Below are 12,926 nucleotides of genomic sequence, written 5' to 3' on the forward strand. Positions count from 1 at the left end.
TGACAAAAGCAATATTCTATTTATATTTATTAAATATAAACTAAAGGAAATCAGACATTGCTTTAGAATTGTGGATCAAAAGAAAAAAACAAACTAAAAAACATGGCATGAGCATAAATGATGGGACCCCTAGATTGAAAATAATTTGACCATAGGCACATGTTAAACTAAGGGGTTTCCTGCAAGGTAGCATTTTTTCTTTGGCAAGGTATCTCTTAAGGCCCCGTCACACACAGCAAGATCGCTAGCGAGATCGCTGATTTTGTGATGCAACGTCGATCTCGCCAGTGATCTCGCTGTGTGTGACATGCATCAGCGACCGCCCCCCCCGCCGGGTATCGCTGATCATGCAGGAATGTCCTGGGCCATTGTTTGATCATTTGTCTCCCACTGGCCTGCTCGCATCGCTGCATGTGGCAGCGGGATAGCAACAATCAGCGAGCTCCCAGTGCTGTAAGCAGATGCTGGGAGCTGGTATCTAAGGTAAATATCGGGTAACTAAGCGCGTATGTCGCTTAGTTACCCACTGTGTACCTTGGATACCTGCGTGCTAGCGCTGGGAGCTGGTATCCAAGGTACACAGTGGGTAACTAAGTGACGTGCGGCGCTTAGTTACCCGATATTTACCTAGGATACCAGTTCCCAGCGCGAGCACGCTGGTATCCAAGGTACACAGTGGGTAACTAAGTGATGCGCTCGCTTACTTACCCGATATTTACCTTGGATACCAGCATCCTAGCTGGTCCTGATGGCTGGTGAAATCTGCCTGTTTGACAACTCACCAGCGATCATGTAGAGAAGCACCAGCGATCCAGACAAGGTCGTATCGTTGTCGGGATCGCTGGTGCATCGGTTAGTGTGATAGGACCCTTATGTCACTGCAATTTTACCATTGTGTTACACTATTGTTTTACTTTCAAATATTTTTCTCATTGAATATCTATAACTGTATGCTTGCATTTACTACTTTGGGCTTCTACATTTATGTGAAGTTTCCATCTTCAATCCTGAGATTGTATTTTATATTCAATAAACTTTTTCTAATTGATCTGCTCTTTCTGAGCAATGGGAGCATATTATTATTGCTCACCAATCGATAGTATTAATGTCTAAATTTTGTATGTTTTACATATTGGTTTTAATATATATTTTCTTGATATATTGATCCTTACACATTCTTTGTGCATGTTTTCTTAAAATGTTTGTGCTTATTGGCCTTTTACTTTGAGCTTATAATGCTAATGTAGGTTTGTTCGTTTCCTGTAATTATCAGAATGGTTGGTCTAAAGGCCACTTCACACTAAGCGAGATCGCTAGCGATATCGCTTAAGCATCACAGATTTTGTGACGCAGCAGCGATATTGCTAGCGATATCATTATGTGTGATACTTACCTCTGACCGGTTCCCCCGCTGGCTATCGCTGATTGCGCAAGAATGTCCTGGGCCATTTCTCGTCGGCGGCTTCCTGCTGGGCTTCCTGCTGGCGCCGGCAATGCGTGGACGTGGGCGGGAGGACGTCTTCATCGCCGCGTCTGACAGGTAAGTAACGACCGCCGACCACTGCTGCATCGCTGGTGAGGTCTGCCTGTTTGGCAGCTCACTAGCGACCATATAGCGATGCACGAGCGATCCTGACCGGGTCGTATCGTTGTCGGGATCGCTGGTGCATCGCTAAATGTGACGGTACCCTAAGTCATATGTCATGGGTCCTCCAGCAGGATACTGTTCCAAAACACAATTAAAAACATCCAAGAATGACTAAGTAAGAGTATACAAAGCTGTAGTCAGTCTGCCTACTTAAAGGTTGAAAAGTAGTCACTGTGCTCTTTGGTACATTGGTGTGTTTCACACCCAACATGGACCAAGCAAATCTAAGAAAAGAGTTGTCCTAGTGAATTAAAAAGAATATGATATACTAACATGTTAAAGGTTAAGGCTATAAGAACAGACCCAAACATCTTGATACTCCTGTTACTGCACTTGCACATATTATTTAGAAGTTTTTGGTCTATGGGCCTGCAGACAACCTACCTGGATGTGGTCATAAAAGGGAACTTGAGTAATTGAAAAGATGAATAACATGAATGGCAACCAAAGAGCCAAGAACAATTTACAGAGAGATTAAAGTTGAACTCTAAGTGCCCAGTCACACATAGTGACTCACCAGCGATCCCGTCAATGATGTGAACTTGTCAGGATCGCTGGTGTGTTGCTACATGATCGCTGGTGAGCTGCCAAACAGGCAGCTTCACCAGCAATCAGGACAGCGACATGCGGGTAACAAGTGACGCACGTCGCTTAGTTACCCATTGTGTACCTTAGTTACCAGCGCACTGCTGCAGGGATGCGTGCTGGCCAGCGGGAGACCAGCGATCAAAAAAAATGTCCTGGCCATTCCAGGATGATCAGCGATACCTGGCAGGGGGGGCCGGTCGCTGATAAGTGTCACACCACACAGCGATCTGTCTGGTGAGATCGCTGTTGCGTCACAAAACTTGTGACTCAGCAGCGATCTCGCTAGCGAGATCGCTGTGTGTGATGGGGCTTTAGGACAAGGTACATTAGTTTCAGATAGAGCAAAATGCAAGCCACAAAGCTAATGGGGGAATTTCCTCTGGAGAGATGAGACAAAATTTCAGCTTTTTGGCAAGTAACATCAGCTGTATGTTCACAGATGTAAAAATCAAGTATATATAGAAAAGAACCATGTGGGAAGTTTGGTTATGATTTTGGGCTGCATCTGGCACAGAGTGATTTGAATCTGTGCAGGGTACAATGGAATCTCAAGACTATCAAGGTATTCTAGAGCAAAATGTGCTGCTCAGGGTCAGAAAGGTTGGTTTACGTCACAGGTCATGGATCCTCCTGCAGGATACTGTTCCAAAACAAAATTAAAAACATTCAAGAATGGCTAAGAGCAAAACATTTGCCTACTCCGAAGTGGCCTTTTATGAGCCCTGATCTAAATCTTATTAAACATCTGTGGAATGAGCTGAAACATGCATCTGGAGAAGGCACGCTTCAAACCTGAGACAGCTAGAGCAGTTTTCTCATGATGAGTGGGTCAAGATGCCTGTGTACAGGTGCAGATGTCTCACTGAGAGTTCCAGAAATCATTTGTTTGCAGTTATTGCCTTCAAAGGTGGTGCAACAAAATATTAAAGGGAACCTGTCACCCCCCCAGGTGTTTTGAAGCAAAAGAGCCACCTTGTGCAACACTAATGCTGCATTCTGTCAAGGTGACTCTTTTATTTGGCATCCATTCCACCGCAGAAGGAAGCGTTTTTAAAATTTGTCACTCATACCTGAAGTTTGTCCGGGGGGCAGGTCTTTCCCACAGGACACAGACGCCTCACATCCATCAGTCATTTCCTCCTTTCCTTTTGGCACCGCCTCCTCAGCATTCTTTTTTTTCTGGCGCCTGCACAGTAATATTGTTTCTTGGGCATGCGCAGCTAGCGCTGCCCGTCCACTGACATCACATGATGTCTTGCTTATCGCACCTGCGTGGACGCACGGCCCGACATCCCGCCTCGCAGTCTCTTCTGATTTTTTTCACACTGTGGGGTGGGATCTCCGGTTGCGCGTCCACTCAGGCGCGATAAGCAAGACATCATGTGATGTCAGTGGATGAGCAGTGCTAACTGCACATGCCCAAGAAACAATATTACAGTGCAGGCGCCAGTAAAAAAAAGAACGCAGAGGAGGTGGCGCCAAAAGGAAAGGACGAAATGTCTGATGGATGTGAGGTGTCTGCTGTTTGTGTCCGGGGGAAAGACCTGCCCCCCGACAAACTTCAAGTATGAGTGACAAATTTTAAAAACGCTTCTTTCTGCGGTGGAAGGGACGCCAAATAAAAGAGCCACCTTGACAGAATGCAGCATTAGTGCTGCACAAGGTGGCTCTTTTACTTCAAAACGCCTGGGGGGGTGACAGGTTCCCTTTAAGTTAAAGGTCCCATCAGTTTTGCCAGGAATTTATTAGTTGTTTTTTTTTCTTCTAATTTTCCACTGAATTCCAATTCAAAAGCAATGCCTCATTTCCATTAGTTGATATTCATTAAATTTAAATTAAAAATTATTTTTGTCAGTTTCAGCTTTATTTTAGTAACCATTGTGAGTTTTTCCTTAACGGAAGGGTGCCAACAATTTTGGCTATGGATAGATACAAAGTTTGATAAAATATTCACAAAAATAGTTTTTTACTATTAGGACGTGTTCTCAAATAGAGTATGTCTCATCAAAAAAGTCTGATATTAGCTTTTTAAATTTGAAGGTTGCTTATATTTTAAAAACCTCGAGAAGTACAACTTACATGTATCACATGTATCCATTGCTTCAAGTGATTTTTTTCTCCTGACACAACTGCATCACAACTGAAGGCAAAACGTTTGCAAAAATGCTTCAGTTGCCACCAAACTTTCTTACCACTTTAATTGTTGGTGATGGTTTGGGTCTGGATCCACACATTAAATGAAACACTGTAAACAGAACCCTGGATCACCACCTATACTTGTCAGTAGCAGCAACAGCTGTGCTGGACTGGTGAAAATGAATTCACTGTGAACAATGGGAGCAGTTGCACAGTTTCCATCTGATATTTTAGTTAAAAGGCTTTTCCAGTTTTAGAACACTTGTGTCCTCAGGCAGTTTATTAAAGAAAACCTCACATTCCCATAGTCTCCCACTGACTTTCTTCTGCTCATGCTTTCTGTGTCTGCCATTATCTGCAGCACTTACAGTATGTCACATTGACAGTGCTGCAGCTAATTAGAGAGTTCAGTGGCTCTGAAAGGCTTGTGCCATCTAATCAGACACAGTAACTGGGCTTAGTGATTGGATACAGCGCTGTTGATGTGACACTGCATACAATAGCAGACACAAGGAGCAGAGACAGAGACTCAGTTTTTAATCACTGGATAGAAATGACAACACTGTGAAGGACACTTTTGCAAGGAGCCGTAATGTATGCTAATTATACTCACTGATTTGTTTTATGTATTGTGTTATTTTCAATTTAATGGGAGTGTGTCAAACCCAATTGACAGTATAAACTTTCTAGGGAATATAGTCAATATAAAAATTATACCATTGATGTTCTAATTTCTGCCTTCAAAACTGAAGTTGACTTAATATGCTGATTAGCGGGTTTGCTGAAACCTTAGTGTGACCATGAGGCTCAGTAGTTTTACATGTCTCCCTTACTGCTAATTGACACCGGCTTGCTTTACCTGAGGTTTCTCTGCAGGGCTCGCTCCAATCAACCAAGTGATGTTAATCACCAGTTAAGGAGATGGAGGCATGCGAAACGAGGGGTCAAAATGGTGCACCAAGCCTGTTGACTCTACCAAGGGTCAACAGAGCTCCCTAATTACCATGATTGATTGCACTTCACTTTCTTCAGAAGGGCAACAGTGATTCTATTGCTAAGAGTGTGATTTATATAGAAGCTAAAACCATACAAACCTATGTGCATAATTTGTATAGTTTGGGTTGACTGATTCCCTTTGAAAAATGTGTCTAACAGTAATTTTTCCTACTGTGTAAGGTTTTACAGTTTTTCATTTTTCACCTAAATCAAGAGCTCCTAATAGTTTACCATCTGAATTAACAAATTGTAAAATATTTAAGCATTAAACCCACATTCCACTAAGTCCTTCTCAAAGTTGAAAATAATAGTGAAATCAATAATAGTATTTGCAGTATTTTACCAACCTAATAAAAATACTTTTTCTGCAAAGACATAACCATGCATTAATCCAAATGCCATCAATTGCAGCATTTACTTTTAGTAAAACTTGTAAATAACTTTGTAAATTTAAAGGCATGAACTTTATATGCTAAAAAAATCCCATGTAGACTGCTTTATTATGTTTATAGATGATCATGACATTGTTTATCTTATAGTAATGGAAATCTCTTGCGTTTGTATCATTTGTAATAGTTAAGTTTAGTATACGTTAATGCCCTACTGCTGTGAGTCGATCAATTTGATAGCATTTGACCTTGAAACATTCTTTCCAAATATGTATTATTTGGAAACTATAAGTGGGGATTTGGTGTAATAACATTTCAAATAAATGTGTTGTTTATGCTGCTACAATGACTCAGTTGCAGGGTTAAAATATAGAGAAAGACAAACAAAATGAAACAATTGGATATATGTAGACAGTTCGGGATATTCCAAGGGGAATGTAAGAGGTTGTTTTGCTATCTGTAATTTCTTTAAAAGTGCACTTTAGTTAAGATTCTTGTAACAGTAGAAATATGGAGCAGACATGATTTACTGTGGTATTGAACACAGCCTGAGAGAAAGCAAACAATTGGAATTAAAACATAAGGGATGAAATATCGCAATCGCAAGAGGTTACTTGTAACAATGGAGTTTTGCTTTTTTTTTGAATGAACAAGAAATAGAACATTGCTGATAACTTAGCTGTGTATATTTTTACCCTTTTTAATTGATCCTGCATCACTGTTTGCTCTTGAAACAGTTTTCTAAGGAAATGAGGTCTGTGGAAATCAACAATTAAATTATTTTTAGTTTCCCCTTGTGCCGTTTTTCAATCTACCTTAGTCATTAAGACAAAATTATAAGAGAGCCAGGGAATTTAAACATCCCTTGGAAAATTATTTACAGTAGTTTGAAAATGGTCTCATTAGTAATTTAACACAGTAATTGCTTTTAGATGGTTTTATGACTGCTTGCAAAAATAAAAAATGCATTCTTTTTTTAGCTATGTATCTTTATGCAGCTTTATTCTATCTTTACAATTTGTTTACTTCTCAGCTTTAATTTATTCTTAGTGGAAATTTTTCATGCAAATCATGAACATATCAGAAAGACTCCATGCACCCAGCCTACGCCAATAGTGTGCTTTTTGACATACCTTAGGATAGTATGAATAGGAATTCAAATTTAATTAAATACATAGCATAACATGTTCGGATATGATTGATTTTTTAATACAGAGATAAATATTTCTTTACTTTGGAAGTTAATGGCAGATCTATGTAACTTTTTCCTTAAGCTGTGTGCTTAAAGTTAGTTTTGCCCCTGGTGGCCATTAGGGTCATTGCACTGTGGTGGTTTCAGTTCTAGTTTTGCCCCCGGTGGCCGTTAGGGTCATTGCACTCTGGTTACTTTAGCTTAGTGCACGTGATTATAAAGCAGGTGTGATTGCTCTGGCTCTGACCTATAAAAGAGTGTCAGGTGTTGCAATCACTGTTGGTGATATTGCTCATTTCCAACCAAGTCTGGTGGAGGAAGGAACTACAGAGAGGAATTCCTGGCAGCTCAGGGGAGCTCTGGTGTTATAGCTTCAGGTGGAATCTGAATTCAGGTGTCGAGCTTCAGGGGTGAAGCTGAACTTTAGTGTCGTACTCTGTTGCTTGGAGCAATAGCAACAGAGCAAAGCTAAGTGGTGTTTTCCCTGTTTGTGACTTCCCTTATGTGTGTTTTAGAGCAGTGGTGGGATTAGTTTCTGCACCGTCCAATTCACTAGAAAGGGCTAGGTGCAGGGCGAGCTAGGAATTTTTAGGTATCCTGCTCGTCGCCGGATGCGGAAACTGCCTAGAGACCATCAGGAGTGTAGAGACACTGACTCAGTGGAGTGCAGGAGGTCTCCGCATCCCCGTTCCCTATCGCAGGGCCCTCCATTGTATCGGTTTCCCTGGTGTTTCCCTTTATTATTTAAATTCGCCCTGCTGGAGGTGGTGTATCCAGATACACGTGTAATTCTGAAATTCGCCTGCTGGAGGCGGTGTATCCGGCTGCACGTTATATTATTTAAATTTGCCCTACTGGAGGCCGCGTATCCAGGGTCACGTGTGTCAGAGAAATTCGCCCTGCTGGAGGCGGTGTGTCCAGTCACACGTAACCATCACATTATCACCAACCATACATTTTTTTCTGGTGAGCCATGGGCCAAATGCAGACCGGTGAGCAGTTGCTGCTGGCCCTCACTGAGATTAGTGAGGAGCTGAATGATGTGTTTCAGCAGCACCTGCAGCGGAATTATGGGTCTGAGGCCTATCCTCTGCCTCAACTAGAGGGTCCATATACGGCTTTGGCGAGGATGTGCCGTGGAGTCCCTGCTGGGGAGCAGGACTTGCTTATACAGGCGGACGTACCCAGGCAGGTGGGTGGAGTCAGTGTCCCCATGGTGCTGCCTGGTGTTCCCCAAGGTAAAGGGGTATGTCCCTGTAGTGAGCAGACTAATGATTTAGTCCTTGGCACTGACGCTGAAACTTCTGTACTGTCTGAGAAGCCGTGCCCCCTGGTTGTGTAGATGCAGATGACCTGGAAGTGTATATTTCCTCCTCGCCCTCAGAAGGTACTATGTCAGCGGAGGTGATGATTGGCGAGGTACCTGAGGGCATACCGGTGCTTGTTAACAGTGGAGCAGAAGTCAGTCTGGTGGATGCTCAGTTTGTCCAGACTCATGGTCTGAGTGGTGAGACACCGGACAAACCCATAAGCGTCCAGGCTATTAACTTTGTCCCACTGAGCCAGGGGGGTTAAACCAATTCGTAGAAGACATTGTGCTGTATAGTGAACATCATGATGAGTCCCAGTCATACTACATCTTGGAGGGAAATCCAGCACCTATCGTTGTGGGCCCCCCTTGGTCTAAAAAACACAACCCAGTTTCAGATTGGCGGACTAGGGAAGTAGTCAGCTGGGAGCAGTCATGTGAGGGCTGCTGCCTAGGGGCTACTGTCTCTGCCGTCTCTCTACAAATGTCCCCTTCCTCTCCAGTGAGAACAGCAGAGGTGCTGCAGGAGAGTAGGGGCAAGGCTCAACCCTCGCCATTAGCCAACCCTGAGAGGTGCAGACCTCATAGTAGGAGGGGTTGGAGGGTGGTGTACCCCCTGGTAAATTGCAGGGGTGTGAGTATGGTGACACAGGGGGATGCCTCTGTTCTCAGCTCCAGAAATAGTTCACAGTATTGTGACAAACGAATGTGTGGCAATAAACGTTCAGGTCCGGACCTGTGTGTGAGCGAGCATATATGGGTGGCCACCAAAAACATCAAGTGGAAGTGTGTTGCGGGGGTCTGGTATTCTCAGGTGATCGGGCCGTATCTGGTGTCGGCTATCCAGGGCCTGGAGACTTACCAGCTGGAGATACCCCCAAACATGCACATACACAACTCGTTCCCCAGGTCGGCGCTTTGAAGATGTGTGGTGCCTCCAGAACATACTTTGCCAATACCAGCGGTGCTTGTTTGTCATAAACCTGAAGTGCAGGTAGTTGCTGGGGTGAACTCTGGACCAGGGCGTCCCCTCTGTAGGTGGTTCCCTGATGAGGAGCGGTCTTGAGGGTCCAGAGACCCCCTCATTGAGGGAGGGTACTGTCATGATCCAGGTTGGATTATGACAGATAAATGCACAAGTAACCTTTTTTTTCCTTAAGCTGTGTGTTAAAGTTAGTTTTGCCCCTGGTGGCCATTAGGGTCATTGCACTGTGGTGGTTTCAGTTCTAGTTTGGCCCCCGGTGGCCATTAGGGTCATTGCACTCTGGTTACTTTAGTTTAGTGCACGTGATTATAAAGCAGGTGTGATTGCTCTGGCTCTGACCTATAAAAGAGTGTCAGGTGTTGCAATCACTGTTGGTGATATTGCTCATTTCCAACGAAGTCTGGTGGAGGAAGGAACTGCAGAGAGGAGTTCCTGGCAGCTCAGGGGAGCTCTGGTGTTATAGCTTCAGGTGGAATCTGAATTCAGGTGTCGAGCTTCAGGGGTGAAGATGAACTTTGGTGTCATACTCTGTTGCTTGGAGCAATAGCAACAGAGCAAAGCTAAGTGGTGTTTCCCCTGTTAATGACTTCCCTTATGTGTGTTTTCGTGCAGTGGTGGGATTAGTTTCTGCACCGTCCAATTCACTAGAAAGGGCTAGGTGCAGGGCGAGCTAGGGATTTTTAGGTATCCTGCTCGTCTCCGGGTGCAGAATCTGCCTAGGGACCGTCAGGAGTGTAGAGACACTGACTCAGTATCCACGTCCCCATTCCCTATCACAGGACCCTCCATTTTATCGTTTCCCTGGTGTTTCCCTTTATTATTTAAATTCACCCTGCTGGAGGTGGTGTATCCAGATACACATGTAATTCTGAAATTCGCCTGCTGGAGGCAGTGTATCCGGCTGCACGTTATATTATTTAAATTTGCCCTACTGGAGGCGGTGTATCCAGGGTCACGCGTGTCAGAGAAATTTGCCCTGCCTACCTGCTCGCCTTCCTCTGTTTGCTGTCAATGAATGGAAACATTGATTCTCGAGGATGAACTTATGAGCAACCAAATCACTAATAAAACACAGCAACTAAATATCTAATAAGATACCACAATGTTGATGAAACCAATGGTCCATGAGAGAAAAGTTTGCATCCTGTAGAGCCATGGACTCCACTCTATGGGCATTGGTCCAATAGCCTTTAGTAAGTGGCCAGTTCCACAAAGTTCCCTTGGAGGTCAGCTACTGTGTGTCCGTGGTCTGTCCTGGAGTAGCACCTGGTGTTCATAGGGAGCCAAGCCTATCCCCACCATCAGGGGTACTAATGAAGTCAGTTCCTTACCTAGTTATGCCCCTCCAAGCTCTCCTCAGCTAACGGCACAGTGGTTCCACCATTCGAATTAGTTTGCTCAGGCCATGGAATCTGCTGGATCTCAGGCCTCCCCTTTCTCAGATTTGTACCAATAGGTCTCCCAAAAACAGGAGCAGAAAGATAAAATACTTTCCTACCTGTGGACAGTAACCTCCCGTCTTGATACGCTGACAACTCTGGAAGCAACCGTACCTATCCTAGCTGTGACTACCTCTGCCATGGCACAGCAGCCTGTCATCTATGTACCCAGCTCTGGACCCCATCTGTCATCTCCAACACACTATGGTGGTGACCATGCCTTATATTGAGGATTTATTAATCAGTGCAAGCTGCACTTTGACCGACCGGTCCAAAGTGTCTTTCATCATGTCTGATCACACTGGTGAAGCTTTAGCATATCTTCATCCACTATGGGAGAAAGGGAACCCTCTTGTGTCTAACCTCCAGTCCTTCCTAGAAAACTTCTGTCTTCACCGAGCCCTGCCATGCTTCCTCTGCAGCATCTTCGTTACTCAGGCTGTGTCAAGGTAGCCTAACTATGGGCCAGTATGCTGTTTGCTTTTGCACTCTGTCATCCGAATTCACTTGGGAATAATGAGGCTATGGTGGCTACCTGCTGGGAGGACCTTTTTGGGAGAAGAAAGGATGAGCTGGTACTTGGGAACGTAGATAGACATAAGGTTTCAGAAGCGAATCAAATAGGTGATCCGAATCTTCCAAAGGCTGATCACACAGCAAGCCTCAGCTCGGCACCTTACTCAAGAGTCCACACAGATTTACCAGATGAATATGGCTAAGCATCTTCAGGAAGCTCATTGTGCAGAGGGAAATGCTTCTATTGTGGCTGCCCTGATCATCTTATCCAAACATAAACTGGAAACCTCCAGAGCCTAGGGCCAGTTGAAGAGGCTACAATGGGCAGGAGACACTCCTCTCCATTGCTGACTCTGACAGTGTCCATCTTCTGCAGTAACATGTTTTTTCTCAAGTTGGCCTTCCTAAGCTCCAGTTCCGCTGGTAATCTCATCCAACAGCCCATTGTGGAGCTGAATAAAAACCCGATCTAAAGTTTACAGAATCCATTGGTGGTTTCCTCGATGGATGGGAGACCTCTTTTCACAATCAACCTACTGTATTAGTTACCGAGGCCTTGGTACTTCAATTAGGAATGCTACACTCAGAGAAGTTTCCTCTCTATGTGCTCGCTGGTCTGTCTTATACTCTGCTTCTAGTTCTGCCATGGCTGTGGAGACATGAACCTGTCTTGGACTGGAGATCTGGAGAAGCACTCCATTGGGAACAGAAATGCCATGAGATTTCTCTACTTCCAATTCATCCTGCTTGACCTCCGGATTCTCCATCAAACTTACCTGGCTTGCATGCACCATATTTGGGGTATGCCGATGTCTTTGACAAGAAGGAAACAGAGATATTACCACCTCATAGGCCATATGACTGCCCTATTGGTCTCCTTCCAGGTGTATCTCCTCCACGAGGTCAAATTTAGCCCCTGTCGCAGGCTGAGACCCGAGCCATGTCCGAATATGTTAAACAGAATCTTACTATGGAATTTATCCAAAAATCTTCCTCCCAGGCTGCAGCAGGACTCTTCTTTGTAAAGAAGGATGGTTCACTTCAACCCTATATGGGGCTCAGTGAGATAATGATCAAAGATAAATATCCTCTGCCCCTCATTTCTGAGTTGTTTGATCATCTTAAAAGCTCCAAAGTCTTCATGAAACTAGACATTCTGGAGGCATATAACCTGATCTGGATTTGCCAGGGAGATGAATGGAAAATGGCCTTTAACACCCGTGATTGCCACTACGAGTATCGGGTTATGCCATTTGGACTCTGCAGCACATCGGCAGTCTTTCAAGAACTAGTGAACATCTTTTTCGGGGTCTTCTCTACATGTGTGTAGAAGTGTACTTTGACAATATCTTGGTGTTTTTCCATTATTTGCCTTCACACTGAAGAGATGTACACCAGGTTCTGAAGAGGTTAAGGAAGAACTGTCTGCACACCAAATATTAAAGGTGCATCTTTGAGCTGACTTCTCTTCCATTATACTTGACATTTGACTGCAGAATATTTTGGTTTAAAAAGCATTTCATAGTCAACTCAATGATTGCAAGGTGCTCAGGTCCTGTGGCTGCATAACTAATCATAATCCTAAGCCCTCTCCCACTGTGCTTGACAGATGGTATGAGATATTTTAGCTAATATGCTGTTTTTGGCTTTCATCAAATGTGTTGCAGGGCATTATGGACAAACATCTCCATTTCAATCGTTTCTGTTGGAATAACTTTTTTCTATAAG

The 12,926-nt window shown here is 44.0% G+C and overlaps 1 protein-coding gene across 3 annotated transcripts in view; it reads left to right on the forward strand.

The window, feature by feature from the left end:
- Nucleotides 1–12,926, forward strand: part of CSMD1 (CUB and Sushi multiple domains 1) — a 2,734,739-nt gene that overhangs the window by 2,567,695 nt on the left and 154,118 nt on the right. The gene's annotated exons all lie outside the window — the stretch shown is intronic.

The sequence above is a fragment of the Dendrobates tinctorius genome, unplaced genomic scaffold, assembly GCF_039654945.1.
Source record: "Dendrobates tinctorius isolate UK_male_01 unplaced genomic scaffold, ASM3965494v1 ptg000107l, whole genome shotgun sequence".
Taxonomy (NCBI): domain Eukaryota; kingdom Metazoa; phylum Chordata; class Amphibia; order Anura; family Dendrobatidae; genus Dendrobates; species Dendrobates tinctorius.